Below are 17,896 nucleotides of genomic sequence, written 5' to 3' on the forward strand. Positions count from 1 at the left end.
CTTGGTCAAAAAAGTTGTTTTCGGTTCTGCCAGTAAAGCTGTTCTGTGTTCAGCTAACAAAGATCTTATGTTGGCTTGGCTAATAGCAGCAGTAACCACAGACTCTGATGTTTTTTTGCTTGTTTTTGCCAGATTTGGATGGTGCAACAGGGCAAGGTGTATACGACAAAACTATTTAAACAAATAAACAATCTCGAAAATGGTTTATCATGAAAAAATGAGTTATGTGGGTTTCACTCAAGTAATATCAGCGTGAACCTAAAAAAAAAAAAAGCATAATTCGTGCTCATCAAAATAAGTCTGATTTTTATTTTACATTACCGTGAAAAAAAAAGTCATTTTTAATCCAAACCTTTTTCATAACTGCAAATAAATACAGACAAATGGGCTGAGATAGGAGGTAGGTGAAAACCGGCATTTTACGATCACTCAAGGCTCAAATGAGGTACAATACAGGGTGACTCATGAAAATTAAATACAACTTTGAGTAAGATAATAAAGAGGGAACACCGACCTGGTTAAAAACTCCATCTTACATAATATTTCCCGTCTAAAGTACCTAAATTATGCTAAATCAACTCGCTTTTGTTATCTTACGCCATCAAAAACATAGCTAGCTTCCTCTCTTGCACTATATTCTGCACTCCTTGCCTTTTTGATATTATACGCTGGTAGTTTTGAATGTGTTCCTATGAGTTTTCAGCATTTCTTTGCTAATATTTGCTGTTAGCGTAAAACGAGACACCAGTACTCTTCGTTCTTCAATAGCTACAATCCCGGAGAACCCGCCCAAAACACCATTCAAACGCGTTTCTGTCTCAAAATGTGTAAGTCTACAAACATTTCCGGACACAGGTAAACACTTCTGAACTAATACATCATCATTTAAACTTCCTGCCACCTGCCTTGTCCAAAATTAGCCCAATGGCAGTAATCTTGTCCGTGTAATTAGTTAAAACATGTAATTACTTTAACATGCCAATTACGCAACAGAGACAAGTATTACTGAGGAGGCCCCTAACAACTAGTGGGCACATGTTTACCATCGCGCCCAGTTCCTCAGAATAAAGCTCTGTCTGTGTCCTGTCACCTTTTTGTCCACGCCTGCTTCCCGTAACATCTGTCCCTCGTTGTTTTGGAAGTTTTAGCTACAAGTCGATGGGTTGAAATAGAGCAAAACTGGAAAAAAACTAATTAAAAAAGGTCACGTTAAATAGTCTTTTGGAAATCCTGACTTGGTTACGGCAACTCACTGGTGCAGAACTATTTCCTCTGCAATCATTTCATTAGCATCGAACGCTACTTAATATTTGTGAAAATGCAATCGCTTAGCTAACATATGCTACCTGGAGTTGTGCGGTATTGAACTTTCCATCAAACAAACGAATAAAGTCCAATAGAATCAAAAACATCTATGAACGGACAACTTGGAATAATATGTAGTGGACACAAGGAAGGCTTTTTTTTTTTTTTTTTTTCAAATCCGAGAGAGACACTGGCTCAAAAACGCTCAAAAGAATGAACTACAGACTGTCAGAGCTGCAAGGTCCACAACAGAGAGCAGTGGCACAGACTTTAGATGTGTAGATGAGGCCACAACAACATTTACGTTACATGGATTTACAAGAAACTTCAAAGTACTAAAAAACATCTGAAGTTTGTGGCAGTTTGTCGACACCAGATTAGATATAAAACTACATTTGGAAGTTTTAAGACGAGATGAGAAGGGAAACCTGTAGACGGTCTTCTTTCTATTGGCTCTCGGTGCGTCTACATGTCCGCCTGACCTCACGCGTGTTCTTATTAAGTCAAGGCTGTGCTATGGGCTTTGTGCGATTTAGTCTTAATGGAGCCACTGCATCTAAAACCTCCAGACAAGTGTCACTGAAACGAGAGAACGGACCATCCACCGTGGTGTTTTGTCAGTCATCTCCATTCGTAGTTTCAGATGTATTGAATGTGCCAAGCTAGTCAAAAGCTCAGATATTTGAACTTAAAATGTCTAAGAAAAAGAGAAATATAATCTTATTTGGTTAGATAAATATGTTTAAAAGCCTTTATTTCATCAGGGCAGAACACATTAAAATATTTCAACACTCCAGCATGAACTTGTGGGTCTATTTATTTTATTATTTTATTTTATAATTTTTTATTTAATTTTTATATTTTTATTTTATTATTATTTTTTATATATTTTATTTTTTATTTTATGTATTTATTATTTTTTTTATTTTGAACCTGTGGGCCTATTTATTTTATTTTATAATTTTATAATTTTTTATTTTTTTATTTTATTTTTATTGTATTTAAATTTTAATCAATTTAATTTTTTTGTATTTATTTATTTTCATTTTATTTTATTTTATTTCTGGAACAGTGCATATTAACTAACATTTTCAGAAATATTTTTCAGGAAAAAATTTGCCAAGAAGACTATTTTTCATCCATACTCCTGTGACAGATGTGTGTGAATGTCGACCCAAAACCACAGACTAAGCGAGAACTAAGCGAGTGAGTGAGTCTGTTATTAATATTCATATCCTGATTTACGGACACAATAGTGACATAAAAATACCAGGATCATGTAGAGCGGGTCAATACGAACTAAAATGACGAGCCTGACAGCAGCAGATACAGAGAGAGGGACGACAGTTTTCCAATGTAAAGTGAATTGAAGCCAGAGTCGATGGAGTCGGAAGTGCAAACCAAAGTGATAAAATATAATCGCTACTATATTCACTGTTTCGGTTTAGACTTTTTTAACTGAATGGTTCTGAAACTGCAGAGCGTGTACATAAATGTGCAGTACCCAGACCAGAATCCCCTTGAGTTCTATAGTGTTAACTTCATTTAGCGTGAATTTTATCAAAGTTTCTTCTCATTTTTGGTTTGTCCTTGTCTAAAACCATATTTCTGCAAAGGTGTAGTTGAATTTTAGAGCTGATTTAGCCCTAATTTAGACCTGGTTTAGCTCTGGTCGTACTAAATCTCTCCTTAGATAGTACTTGTTGTTAAAAGTGTCATCATCAGACTGAGCTTCTACCCCGTTCCCTCCTGTTGTTGGACGTCCCATTTACAGTGTGGGTTGGGTTACTCATAAGCGCCCCGCACTGAGCCCATCTTTGTTCTATTGTGTGAGACTGGAGCTCGGAGAGGGGTTTGGGGAAGAAGGAGCGGGGCTGTTCCCAGGATCCTTTTCACCTGAGCGGGACAACAGCCGGCCCAAACCCAAAGCGGGCCACCTGAAACCGGCAGTACATGTCAATACAGCTGTACGGGACATTCACAGAGCCACAGTCAAATCAATAGGAGCCACTGACAGGCAGGACGTAGGTTTACATGTTTGAGGTTTCAAGACTCTAGTACTGAATGAGTGTGAGGGAGCTACTGTACAAATGAAAGGTAACATTTGCTGAGGTGAATGTTTGGCCGTGTCTCAATTCGACGGCCGCACACTTTGAAGTACCATTCGAAGGACCCGGCCGACCAAAAGTGCTCCTTCGTCGACCGCAAAGGCCGTGCCGAAACGGGGCAGGCCTATGCCACGGAGCGTACGTCAACTTCTGTCTGCGTGTTTACGTTATGTCGCTTACGTTGTGTCGCCAAGCAACCTAAACGTCTAAAATGGACACTGAAATAATTATACTTTTATTTATTTTATTTATCATTTCATTGAAGAAGAGTCAAGGTGTCGTCGTCACAGCCGTTTATTTATGTTTTGATTGAATGCAGTAAGGAATTAATTAATCTTTCCCTTTGAATATAAATAGGCAAATATAATGTTATAGGTGTTTTTTTCTCCAATTCTAGCTAGTATTACGTAACTAAAGAAAATATACTTTCTCACATAGAAGAAGTCACACACGGTGCATGATGGGATATAGCAGTGTGTGAAGTGTGCTCCAAAGCGTGCTTCATTCACGGCTGATCTCCATGGAAACGCAGGGCACATTTGTAGGGCCGCCTATAAACAGACTGAGAGCCACTTAGGGCCTCGAGGCCACCAGAGGGCCCCCAAGAGCCCATACATTTATACTGAAAATAATGATTGGAAAGGTTTTTTTTCCTCTGAAAGCTCGGCACTGGCACTCGGGTGTTTGTACTTGTCTAAATATCCCTCTAGAATAATTAGATGTGTTTTATTTCCTGTAGCTAAATATGAGCTGCCTACATTTGTTTTTGAGTCGGGCAGTGGTGTGGACAGGTACATGTTTACACCGGTGTGAAGGACCCCGCCCCTCCAGGTGCATTCTGGGAGTGTTAGTGAAGTTCAGTTTGTATAAAGTTTGGGACAAAGCATGAAGAGTCCAGGGGAAGACTGGGGAAAGGGGAACTTTTCAGAGAAAACTCGAAATATGTCCCACTTTACACCATGAGACCTGCAGGACAAAAGAGTGAAGCTGGACGAGGATCATTCTGTAGACAGGACACGGAGGACACGGAGGACACGGAGGACACGGAGGACACGGAGGACACGGAGGACACGGAGGACACGGAGGACACGGAGGACACGGAGGACACGGAGGACACGGAGGACACGGAGGACACGGAGGACAGCAGGTGAGTCTGTTTGTGGTTGTGGTTCGCCCTTTTGTGGTCATTTATTCAGATAAGCATCTGGCTTTAATATTTACACTTCCTCTTTGCAGACTGCGCTCCGCGCTAACGGCTAACATGCTAACGGCTAACATGCTAACGGCTAACGCGCCACTGTTAGTGAGGGTTGTGTTAGTTTTACCAGGCCACACTGTGACCAGTATGTTCATGCTGTACCTCTTTTTAAAACTCTGAACCTGCTCCATTCAGTCACTAAATGTCTTTGTCAACTATAATAAGTTACACTGCAGCAAAAGCAAATAATCACCAGCAGCGTTAGCATGCTCTTTTCATAAACACCAGCACTGCGCTGATCTCCTCTGTGAAATATATAATCCTTTAGAGTCTTAAATATTCGTGTATTTGATGTGTCACGTGTCACATCAGTGTTTAATGTGCAGCTTTATGTCCAGAGCGGCTCTGTGGAGACATGAGCTGAGAGTCAGCTACAGTGGTATCGGCTCTTGGTATCGGCAACCCATTGACGAGTACGAGTACTGGCACCTGATACTGATAGTATCAGTATCTGTGCATCCTGCTCATTAATATGTGCATTTATGTGACATCTCTGCATCCAAAGTCTGATAATAAACATTAAAATAATATGATCCTAAAATCCTCTTATTTAATGTTCAGTCCAAATGATCTGATGATTATAAATCTTATATGTGGAACACATTAAAATGGTACACATGAAATATTGAAAAAATGAAATATTAACATAAAATAAATAGTACAGAAATAAATGGTTTTCACATGTTGTACTTACACAGCTACATGAGGATTGTAACTTTGAAGCAGCTGCACCTGAATTAATGTCTTTGTATCTAATTATAAACCGTTGTACGCTCAGAGAATCAGAGAAGAGGAAGTGTGTGTTAGCATGCTAGTTGTTGTTTGCATTGCGGTGACAGCTGCTTTGGCCTCTGAAAGATGTGAAACTTCCCCATTAAACTCATCAAGGTGAATAATTAGTATGCATAATAAGGTAAAACTGCGTAAACCGCTCCAAATAAAGTAGTTGTGTTTTAAGTAGAAGGTTTGTCTGCAGATGTCCTGGAATATTCCACAGCATAACTTTAAACTTGCCTAGCTCCATGGAGACATTTTTATGGAGAGACAAGCCTGCCCACAGTAAGAATAAACGTTTTCATTTTTTTTTTCTTTTCACCCATACAAAACTTCAAGTAAATAAGTCCAAATTTAATGCCATACTCTGGAACATTCAGCAATACAATGCAACCTCTATGTGGAGACACACAAATCTTTAACAGTGCAGAATGTAACTTTTCTGGGAGAGCGTCTGCCACTTGTTTGTCTCCATGGAGATATTAGTGTTTTGCCTGGAATGTTACACAGTATGGCATAAAAACATATCTATCTCCATGGAGACAAGTAGGCGATGCCACCAGACCAAGCTACAGGTCAGATCTGTGTAGGGGCAATGCCGCTCACACTAAAGTTAGCAGTTTTTTTTAATGCATTTTCAAGCAATAAAACACTTGGGATGATTGGAAGAAAGTTTAATTCCATGTTGTGTAAAACATCTCAAGAAAAGCTATTGAAAAGTCCCATAGTGCACCTTTAAACTGCATTAGTCATGCTCCTACGACAACATCTGTGCTCTATAATAGACATATGTATCTTAGAACGTCTTTTTTCCCGTCTGCCAGGTGAAGGTGTGTCTGCAGAGCCTTTGTTTCATGCTAACTCACCTCTTTAAACCCCGACACTACATACTTGAGTGACAGGACGCAGTGACTTCTGAAATACCCATCAAACGCACGTCTCCGCAGCGGAAGAACTGTCAGTCGCGAGTATGTGAAAGCCATTTCTCCAGAACACGACGGCTCCGCACACGGGCCTCTGCTAAACCAGTCTGATCATCCTCGGTGTGGTTTAGAGCCCGGACAAGGAGAGGATGTAAATCATAACGTCAAAGGCCAGTGCTAAGAAAACATCCTGAGAGCGCGGGGCAGATATACAAAACAGTGAAAGTGTGTCACATGGTTTACCTGAACAGGGAACGTATATAAACTTTAGGTAAGGGGACGTTTGTAGAGATTTAAAGCAGGTCTATTATGCAACGTTGACTTTTCAGAGCTTTTAAATATGTTGTAGTTGTTTTCTCTTCTCATTTACACTCTTGAAGTTGTTTTTGGGCTGATTCCTGCGTGTTTGGGTAATGTTTAATCTTATTTTTACGACGGAAATTTGTTGATCAACTCTTGTTTTCACCGCCACTGCTCTGTACTGCGTTGTTCTGCAATTTTATTTTCTTAAACGTAGATACGCGCAGGATTCAACAGTTTTATCATAGTTATTCTGATACAAATTAAATAAAAATCCTCGGCTTGTTAGCGTGATGTGCAGCTACACATAGGAGGGGCTGACGTCTACATCCATTGGGTAGCGCAGTTTTCTAGTGTTTTTGTCGTTTTTATTTAAATATTGCTGTTTCAAATGTGCAAACTATAAGGTAATGATCCACAGGTGTCATCACAACTATACAGCAGACAAAAGCTGAAAGATCTGCTTTAAAGAAACATATTTCGCTTTTATTTTGGATATTTAGTCTGAAATTTTAACATATACAGATTCATATTTTACATTTTATTCATGTAACTTTTAACCCAACAAAACAGACTAAAACAAATCATGTCTTTTTCAGTTTTGCCGTTTAGATCACCAAAAAAACACGTGTCCTTACTCCACAAACCTGACTCCTATTTGGACTGGAGGAGAGCCGCTTCCTGCGTGTTTCCATGGAAATATTGGCTCGAATATTCAACAATATGGTATAAAACCTATTTATATCCGTGGAGAATGTTCCGAAGTGTGTTTTTGACTTTCTATTTCCATAAAATCATGCAGAAAGTTACATACTGTACTGTTAATAAAAACTACAGAAAGACTAAATTCACAAATAGTTTATCAGTAGTTGATTAAGAATGACTCAGGTTTAGTAAATACTTAATTACGGGGTTAGATTTTAGAGTTAGGGTTAGGACTTAGAGTGAGAAAAGGTTAATTATCAGGTAACACAAATATAGAGACATTAGTCATTAAAGCCATGACTATCTTTGTGCAGAGACGGTCAAATCAGCACAAAATAAATGTGCTATAGTTCGTTCAGTATTTGAATGAGTCTGAGCTCGAGGAAGCAGCTGACGTGTCCATATAACACAGACTTAACACAAGCTGCGGTGCATCTCAGCGTTGTGTAGTCCTTGAGATTTAAGAATGAGAACGTTGAATGAAAGCTTGGTTTTCTAATTTGTCTCTCGGACAAAGACGACTCTGGATTTCAAATCAAGGCCAATCAAACCAGGGCTGATTAGTCCACTTTATAATTGTGATTGGGTGGAAATGTTCGGCTTTTTTCACATAATAAGAACAACCTTGTGTTTCTCTCACTAAACTCCAATGACTTTGTGATTGTTTGACTATCTCCTCCCATCTGTAAAGGACCTGGGACTGCTGCCCAGAAACATGTAATTATAAAATCCATTGTTTTGTTCAACATGCCAAGTTGAATTTGTATAATGACGATAAAAGGACATTATTTGTACCTTGTTTATGATGCTGTATTCAGTCTAGCGTTACCATCTTTTTCAGTTTTGACACATATTTTAAGCATCTTTACAATCAATCAAGCAGAAGATACAGCAGAAATGTCTTCTCTTGAAATAGCAGTAATTTCTGACTAAACCAACAGCTCCAATCCAACCCAAAACCTGCACAACAGGAAATAACCTCCAGCTAAGGTAGCTCTGACCTGCTTGGCTCAAGATCTGGAGGTCGACACTGCGTTGTCCACTTTTCCTGTCAGTAATTTCCTGATTCTGTGGCATTTAAGGATGGGTCAAATGCACAAATTTCGCTACAGGGACAATAAAAATTAGGCCCCAGGGAAGACTCATTACACGCTGGAGGGACTATGTCTCCTGTCTGGCCTGGGAACTCCTTGGGGTCCCATCAGAGGAGTTGGAGGACGGGTCTGGGGTGAGGAAGTCTGGGAATCCCTGCTTAGACTGGAAAATGCGACTGGTATTAATTTTTCAGCTAATTTCGCATTACAATGTATATGTTTTTTGTTGTTTTTGCCCAGTAAATTGAATAGTTTGCCCAAACCCTCAATCCTTTATAACGAGTGATCAAACATCCAGTAGTTTAAGCTAGTTTTTTTTCATATTTTAATGTACAAACGTCTGTGTAATCTCTCAAGTCATCCAGGTTTGTTCCATTGCAAGCGAAATTTGAATTCTGTCAACGGGATAAAAGTTTTGGAGTGTGTAAACGCTTTTATACGTTCTGATACTAATGAGTAACTGCCTTCACTACTCCTTCAGAAACTACTACTACTACTACACCGAAACTACTGCACCATAGTTGTGTACACAGAAGTTCAAATGATCATCAAATATACACGATGCTGTACGCAAGAGTAATTACGCTACAGTAAAAAGACTACGCTTGAAACTTTTTGTTGCTTAAGTATAAAGATCTAAGCGCCACTACAAACCACCCCCCCCCCCCCCCCCCCCCCCCGTACGCACACAACTATGGTCCAGTCCCGCTATAGCCACCCAAACCTCCCACTCTCCCGCTCCTATAGGGCCTGTCTAATTTGAGCAGGAAGTAGATGGCATTATGGACGGATGAGCGATCGCGAGCAGTGAGCGGACAGCAGCATGGCGCAGTAAAACAATGTTAAAAGTGTGCTCTGAGCGCTTTTCTTATAAATCAAACATGAGGGGCTGGACTGTGGCATTCGCACGTGGGCCTGGAGCAGCACTTTGAACTGGGATCATGTGGAGCTAAGACCCAAGCTAGCTCCACGCGCGTTCAGCTTCAATGGTGCATTTAAAAGGCCCGTTTTCAAGCCCTTGCGCTATCAAAGTTACTCTACGACGGACATATGCACAACGTATGGATGCTAAAAGTCGATATTAATCATATTGAAAACATTTATTAGCAATTTATGACCAAAGTACATTTAAAGATATCATTTTAGCTCTTTCTTAAGCATTTCGTTAGCAATTAGCAGTTAGCGCGCGGACAGTTATCGCTCAATTGGGTTGCAGGTTGGCGCAGATTGCAATTAGCGGTTCACCTTTCCGAAGGGTCACTGAATTGTGGGAGGAACTCGAGGAAAAATGTGCAGATAAATTGGGAATAAAATCCAACGGACTATGGGCAAGACTTTTATTATTTACAATGCGGCTAATGCTAAGTGAGCTAGCATTTTATCAAAGCGCTTATGCTGTCCACGTGCGGGAAAGATGCAAGCTGCAAAAACGATTAAAACGAAAACGCGGTTAATTGTTCCTGTAATATTCCACATGTTCGTTTTAGTCTTGCTTTTGTTCTTTGGATCATTAGTTTAGATTTTGAACAGTTTAGATTGTAATATTGATCTAAAATGACTTGCATGGAGTATGGAGTATATATTGATGTGTAAATGTGAGGAATTATTGTGAAATTGCTTGTTAGAGAAGTTTCATTTTTGTACTGCACTCACTCAGTCTGGTCTAGTCTAACTACATGATTCTGGTGTAAGGAGTAGGCAAGACAGGGCAAAGTACAAACTCATTCAAAGTTGAAAATGTTAGAATCACAGTACAGTGGTCCCTCGTTTACCGCTTATTCTGTATGTTTTTTGGCTGCAAAACCCCTCACCACACACTTTATACACTTTTCTCACACAGGCGTTAACATTTTCTCACATTTCTCTCTCGTTTAAACTCTCTCAAAGTTCAAACCTTCGTAGGCGTCTTTGTCGGTGCAGAACGTTTCATCGACATTGTAGGTTTTGCCGGGGAAAAAACAAATTGCAAACGTACAGCACTTCAGAGTCACACTGCGATCCAACGTTTATGTAAATTTGTCTGAACACATTCTGTACTGTACAGGAGACACGGCACGGAGGAGACTGATGGACAATGGTCTACAGTCCAACAGCCAATCAGGACAAAGAACACAACGCACGTTCATACAAAATTGCTAAATTACACTAAAATCATCCGCGAAACAGAGAGGCCACGAAAGGTAAACCGCGATATAGTGAGAGACAACTGTACAAACAAATCAAAACATAAATAATAATCATAAAATGAACATTAAAAGAGAAGAGTGCACATTTCAGTCATATGCGCAGATAAACAGAACCGTTTTGAGCCTGGATTTAAGCTTTATCAAAGTCGAGGCCTGTCTCACATCTTCAGGAAGAATGTTCCAAGTTTCAGCTGCATAAAACTGAAACGCTGAGTCCTCATGTTTAGTCCTGACTCTGGCACCAGCAGGAGGCCGGTCCCTGAAGTCCTCAAAGTGCGAGATGGTTCATATGGTAAATGTTAACAAACTATTCATTCAAACATTTGAGGAATTACTTTCAAACACTTTGGCTGGTACAGATCGTAGTTACCAGAGGACACTGAAATCATAACCTACTTTAGCCGAACAGGAAAACGTACAGTATTTTATCACCCTCCTCCCTCTGTGTTCGACTTCCTCTCGTCTCAGTTTTAACAATGACTTCTGACTCTTTTGATCCACCCGGAGACATATTTCATCGTGTCATTTACAAGCTGTCTCTTTTCAAAGCATCACAACATCCCCGTTTAACTGGCACTTGTTAACAAAGCCGTCTAATACGCAACACGTTACTTGCGACTTTGCGCTGCGTAACTCCACCCTGCATTGTTTGCCCTTTGTAAATAGAACTTGTAATTATATTAAAATTACATCACACATTTTTCATGCATTGACACTGTTTAAAATTAGGCTCCAGTCCCAGTTTGTTTCTATTGTGTCGCCTTTTTTTTGCGTTTTCACCTATAGTGCAGTCAGACAATGCCCACATCAAAAGGTCAGACCACTTTTGAAATTTTCGCTTTGGCTTCGATGTAACCCTGTTTTGTGTGCGCATAAAACAACATCTAAAAACAGAAAGGAAAGGAAGCGAGGAAAAATAAAAAGTAAAAAGAAAGAGAGGAAGCCGCAATATCCTGCAATGAAAAGGCCGCAGCCAAACAATGACATATTTGGGATGCTAAGAATGTTTGCTATGTGCTATTTAAGGGCCTTAGTCATTTGTTTAGAAGATATTTTCCCCGTGAGGTGCTTTTTATGTCGAGAATGACAGGAAGAGGAAAGGGAAGTGATAAGTGTCTAAACTGGGATGTGGCGTTCCCATAGAAGAGATTGGAGAGCAGAGAGTGGGCGGAAAAGGCTGTGCTTACACTGAATTTCCCAGAATAGGAATTATTCCATGACAAACTTCCAGAGAAAAGACTAATGTGATGCTAGTTTGACATCATGGAGCAGGTGTGGAAAAGAGTTTTGTTTTCGTTCTCCAAGACCAACATATGTATGGGCTACTGTTGTTTTAAAGTATAAAATATTCTTTACACAATATAGACCAACTTTTAAAGATTTAGGCTTATCCACAAGTAATCATTAACTGATCAAATACTACTTACTGATTTGTTAAAAAGGGCATTTATTATGCACTTTTTTACCATCTTATAACATTGTTCCCTCATCAAAAACATATCTGAAGTAGTTTTATGTCGTCCATGCTTCTTTGAGTAATCTAGCGATCTCTCTCGGGCTTTATTTGAAACCTCTGTATGGTGAGCAGTACGATTCTGTCTCAGCTCAGCTCACGAGCCTGCATCACGTAGTTTTCCATAAATATACATGATACAAAACAATACTACAACTTCACAAACCTGATGTGATGTGCAGTAATTTTATTAGCAAAATCCAGGCAGATTATGTTGTAATCTCTGAGAAAAGGGGGAAGTCACAGCGTCAAATATAAAATTATTATTATTACTATTATTATATTTATTTTTAATTATTATTTATTTATTTATTTTTTCTATATTATTCTATATTTTTTATAGCTTCTTTGGGTATTTTGAAAAGTGTATTATTATTATTTATTTTATTTTTGTATTATTTTTTTCTAACTTTTTTTTTTTTTTTTTTTTTTTTTTTTTTTTTTTTTTTTAAGATAAAAGGCAACATGATGATCTAAAAATGCAATAAATACCCCAGAAAAGTGTAATACCCGCTCTTTAATAAATATGTTAAGTCCATGCTTAGTAAATGATTATTAAACATTTGTTAACTAGTTTATTTTTGTCCATAATTAAAATATAATTTTAAAATATGCATTAATACTTTGTAGACGCCTTATCATAAAGCGTTACCACATGTATTGTACGTACAGTATATTTATAATTCTCCTGGGTTCCCTGGAAAATCAACAACTTCCTCTGAACATTTCGTTTATGTTCTTAAGCCTTAGCCTCAATTGTGCAGATGTGAACCAGTCATCCCTTTAACAATTGAACTATGGGCTGCTTCCTTTTCGTTTCACGTCACCGGCCAGACTGACCACTACGTCACTCAAATACACTGACCAAACAACTGTGAGAATCCCATCACCTTTTGGTCTGCCAGAGTCCGACTTCTGCCCACTAATTTTAGCCCGAAACTTGTGGGAAACAGGAAAATGTCCGACCATGACTCCATCAGCTGGTATTTGAGTTATTGTTATTTCCTCCGTCACTGCTGCTGTTTTGTGGTGACAGAAATGACAGCTGAGCAGATAAACAAACTTCCGGTTTCTTGCGATGGCTGGGTTTTTGCGCCGGTACAAAGGAGGACAGTGAGAAGAGGAACAGACAGTGATTCACAAAGTCACACTCACATTGTGCATCGTGAGACTCGCAGGCCCACGGCTCACTGTCTCTGGGAAGAACTCAACCCGATGATGTAACTGCGTATGTGGGATTATATTATGCATTACTTTTACTTTTAAAGGGGAAATCAAGCTTTTAACAATATAACAGTCATCGTTATCTGACTTAAATTTGGATTTCTATTCGATTCACGCACGTTTGAGTGATCCCGTATCACCTGTCTGTTTTCACCTACCCCCTGTCTCCGCCCACTTCTTTCTACTTATTTTAGTAATTATTCATCATTCTCCTGATCATACGTGCTGTGTTAAAAATGATAAGTAGACAGTTTTCAGCAAAGTCTTCATCTGGGCCTCCTCCTAATGGCACCTTCTTAGTGCACCTCCCAGGTGCTTTGTAGTTTATCTCAATATGGTGGAGCAGTGTCTCTACTCTGAGCTCTTCCCAGGCGACCAAACTGCATGATTTTTTTTTTGCTAGTTACAAATTCTTGCTGATGTTATATGGCTGAAGGAAAAGGATACAAGGAAATTCAAATGAGAAACGATATAATCATGAATAAACAGAAAGTTTATTTAATAACAAATTGAAACTAATGCTTTTGACCTGTTCCACTGAACCGTACAGAGACGACTGAGTCATCTCCTCACAAACTGATCACATCTCACCATGAAAGTCTCAAATCAAACCCAGGTGAAGTGAGAGCAAAGTGTGTGGACATCAGAGGCTCCGGGCGGCACTCTGCTCATATAGGATTACACTGTACCCCTCTCAGCGCATCGCTAAAGCTACACAATGGGACATGTACTCTGGAGCTGACACATGGCATTAGCCATGGCCATGAGGCGCCTTCCTCCAGCTTTATCCAATCAACTACGTACTGTAAGTAATGTAGGTACTGCAGTAATGTAGGTACTGCAGTAAAGGTGACTTTTTAAATACATGGGGGCAATGACTTGGACTTTGTGCTGTAAGATTTTGAGTTGGTTTATTTTACATTGACCATGTACAAGAGCATTAATTAAAGAAGCACTGAAGAGAAGCTTTGTACCAGACTGAAGCTGTTGGAGCTAATTTCCATCTGCAGCTCCTGAGACACACAAAACGCACAAAACACAGAATACACAAACAGCATAAAACAACGCAATACATACACAAATAGTCATCAAATTACAATGACATTAGTCAACAGTGACAATAGTCATCTGTGCCCTGCTCCCTCTGTGCCCTGCTCCCTCTGTGCCCTGCTCCCTCTGTGCCCTGCTCCCTCTGTACCCTGCTCCCTCTGTGCCCTGCTCCCTCTGTGTCTTACCCCCTCTGTGCCCTGCTCCCTCTGTGTCTTACCCCCTCTGTGCCCTGCTCCCTCTGTGCCCTGCTCCCTCTGTGACCTACTCCCTCTGTGACCTACTCCCTCTGTGACCTACTCCCTCTGTACCCTACTCCCTCTGTGACCTACTCCCTCTGTACCCTACTCCCTCTGTGACCTACTCCCTCTGTGCCCTGCTCCCTCTGTACCTTACTCCCTCTGTGCCCTGCTCCCTCTGTGCCCTGCTCCCTCTGTGCCCTGCTCCCTCTGTGCCCTGCTCCCTCTGTGCCCATAATCAGATATAATGTCATTGTTAGTCGTTTTTCCTACATTTGTTTGCACTTAACGTTGGCTCTTCCATGTTGTTAAAGTTTTTTCTTAGTTCCACAATAAACTTTTTGAAGTCTTTGCATAGCGTTAAATGTGTTTGTAGTTTGTTCCATTCTCTTATAGTTTTGAAGTTTTGATTCTGGCTTCAAAGGCATTTTTCTTTCGATTGACATGTAATAAAAGGACAAATATAGTTTAAGTTCATTAAGAGCTGAGGTTGTCCCCCATGTCCCAATATGTCTCCCCTGATCTGACCATTTACAGTTTGAAACTACAGCCTTTTTATTCAACTATTCAGATAAAACTTTATTGAAATAGGCCTTTTTTGATCAATTAAGTTATTGATTCTTCATCTGAGCAGTTGGTCTGGTATGTACTTAACCCATTTCACCAAATAAGTAACATACGATTTTAAAGATGACAGTTTTTCTGAGATTGCACAGCTTGCGCATTTACATTTAGCTAAGTCCAATCTCCTTATATGGACTTGTCAAGGTGCTCCGTCTCACCCTGTCCCACTTTAGGCCCCTCCCCTTCCGACTCAGCGCCGGGGAGACCGCTGTCAGCACTTCCTCCTGGATCAGCTGACGGATATGCATCCCGCTTTCTGTCAATGTGAGCAGAGTGTAGATTGAAGAGAAGAGGGAGACGAGAGAGTAACATCGACTAAGCACATGTTTTATGATGAAGTTACAGAACAGACAAACACGACTACGCCACATTTGTTGGGTTTCTCTGCTTCTGGGGGACATTATATTGACTTGCGTTCATTTTCTGGAAACCGGTGCCAACTTTAAACATAACATATACTTGCCTAACCTTAACCTAAACCTTAACCTTGACATATTTCAACTCGTATCTGAACTTTAAACCTTGTTGTTGATCTAATAATAAAGGATTGACATTGTGGGGACCTGATTTCTGTTCCCATGACACAGAAAGGTCAATATTTATATGTATTTTACGTCATCTGAACACAGAGTTGAGGCAATTTGAGGATATTTTTCAATGGGATGGCTGATAAAGAGACATTATTGGCATGGTTGTATGGACTTTTCTTACAATTAAATATGTCAAAACCAAAATCTGACTAATTCCTAACGCAATTGAACAACATAAATCGCAAATTTTATCGCAAAATGGCAGTGGAGGCCATTTTGAAAATCTACAACTGTAACAAACCATGTAAATAAATAAGCGAGTTGATACTTGTCTTTAGGGTCTTACTGTCAAGGATCAAACCATGAACCTGTTAGAGGGTTTGGTGCGCTTGATTTCACTTATTTTCCAAGTAAATTTTCTTATATCTCTTCCTTTTTTCTACCGCAATCAAATTTGGCCCCAAAGTTTTGAAGTTTTTGGGGTTTTTTTTAGACTGTTTTATGTCCAACACGGCTTTAGAGGAACATTACAGGTTCTGACAATTGGCTGAATGTCTCTTCCAGCTCTTCACCCCCATTTTTAGATTTCTCGCTCTGCTATTAAATGCATCACTAGTTAGTATCGTTAGTATCTGTGTCAATAAAAGTTTGAATGAGTGAGCGAATGCGTTTTGCCAAGTAGATTTTCAGCACTGACAGGTTTTGGTAAGCACTGAAAAACAACTACTACTGGGGAGGAGCTAACTACACCCTAGCTGTTTATAGTAAAAAGTTAAGTCCACTGAACTAACCAAAGGTGTGAACTTGGTCTTCTTTCTAATCCACAAACTTCTTTTGCCTGTCAAAAAAAAAAAAAGTCACCACCTGGATTTAACTAAGCAAATATGTTGGTGTTGCTGCAGTTGGTCCGGTCGAGGTTCAGCAGAATGAGGTGAGCTGACACCTGAATATACTGAATGACCAGGTTATTACATCAGTGGATTTGTTCTTCCCTGATGACACGGGCAGATTCAAAGATGACAATGCCAGGATTCATCGGCCTCAAATTGTGACACAGTGATTCAGGAGCATGAGACATAATTTTCACACATGGATTGTCCACCACAGAGTCCAGACCTTAACCCCATTGAGAATCTTTGGGATGAGCTGGAGAAGCTTTGAGCAGCATCAGACTCGACCATCATCAATGCAACATCTTGGTGAAAAATTAAAGCAACACTGGATAGAAATAAATCATGTGACATTGCAGAAGTGAAATCGAAACAATACCACAGCGAATGTGACGTGATCAAAGCTAAAGGCGGAACAACGAGATATTAGAGTGTGCGACTTTTTTTTTGGCCAGGCAGTGTATGTACCGTGTTTTCCGGACTATAAATCGCTCTGGAGTATAAGTCAAAAAATGCATAATAATGAAGAAAAAAAACAGTGACCGTTATGAAGATGTGAAATTATATACTCAGATATGTGGAATATAAGTCACATCTGAGTATATAAGTCGCACCCCCGGCCAAACTATGAAAAGAAAAAAAAAGTGCGACTTATAGTCCAGAAAAAACGGTACTTACTTTCCAAAAACATGTATCTCATTGCATCAACACAAAAGTTTTGACCATGAGGCAGTCTGACAGAACTTGCCTGTTTGGAGCTGCTTTGGGTGGAGTGTGTGTGTGTGGGGTTGATTGTGTGTGTGCTGCTGGAGGGGTTGTGTTGCAGGACTCTTGGCTCCGTCAGACTCGGGACGTCCCAGAGGAAGCCAGTCCTTGTTCAGTTTACAGTGAATGATTCCCTTCCTGTCCTGCTCAGCCCTGCAGGCCCTCAGCCAGCTCTGGGTGCGTATGGGAGCTGTATTTATCACATTATGGGGACTGAAATCTGAGTAAACTATAAATACTTGAACAACTTTAAAAACTTTTACTATTAGATCAACAGCACGGTTTAAAGAGATGAGGTAATTTAGGTTTTGGTTAAGGTTCAAGGCGTGTTACACATATTTACATTCAATACTACCTTTGTTGGGTTTTCTATCTTTATGGGGACATTATATTGACTTACATTCATTTCCT

This window comes from Periophthalmus magnuspinnatus, chromosome 14, assembly GCF_009829125.3.
Source record: "Periophthalmus magnuspinnatus isolate fPerMag1 chromosome 14, fPerMag1.2.pri, whole genome shotgun sequence".
Classification (NCBI taxonomy): domain Eukaryota; kingdom Metazoa; phylum Chordata; class Actinopteri; order Gobiiformes; family Gobiidae; genus Periophthalmus; species Periophthalmus magnuspinnatus.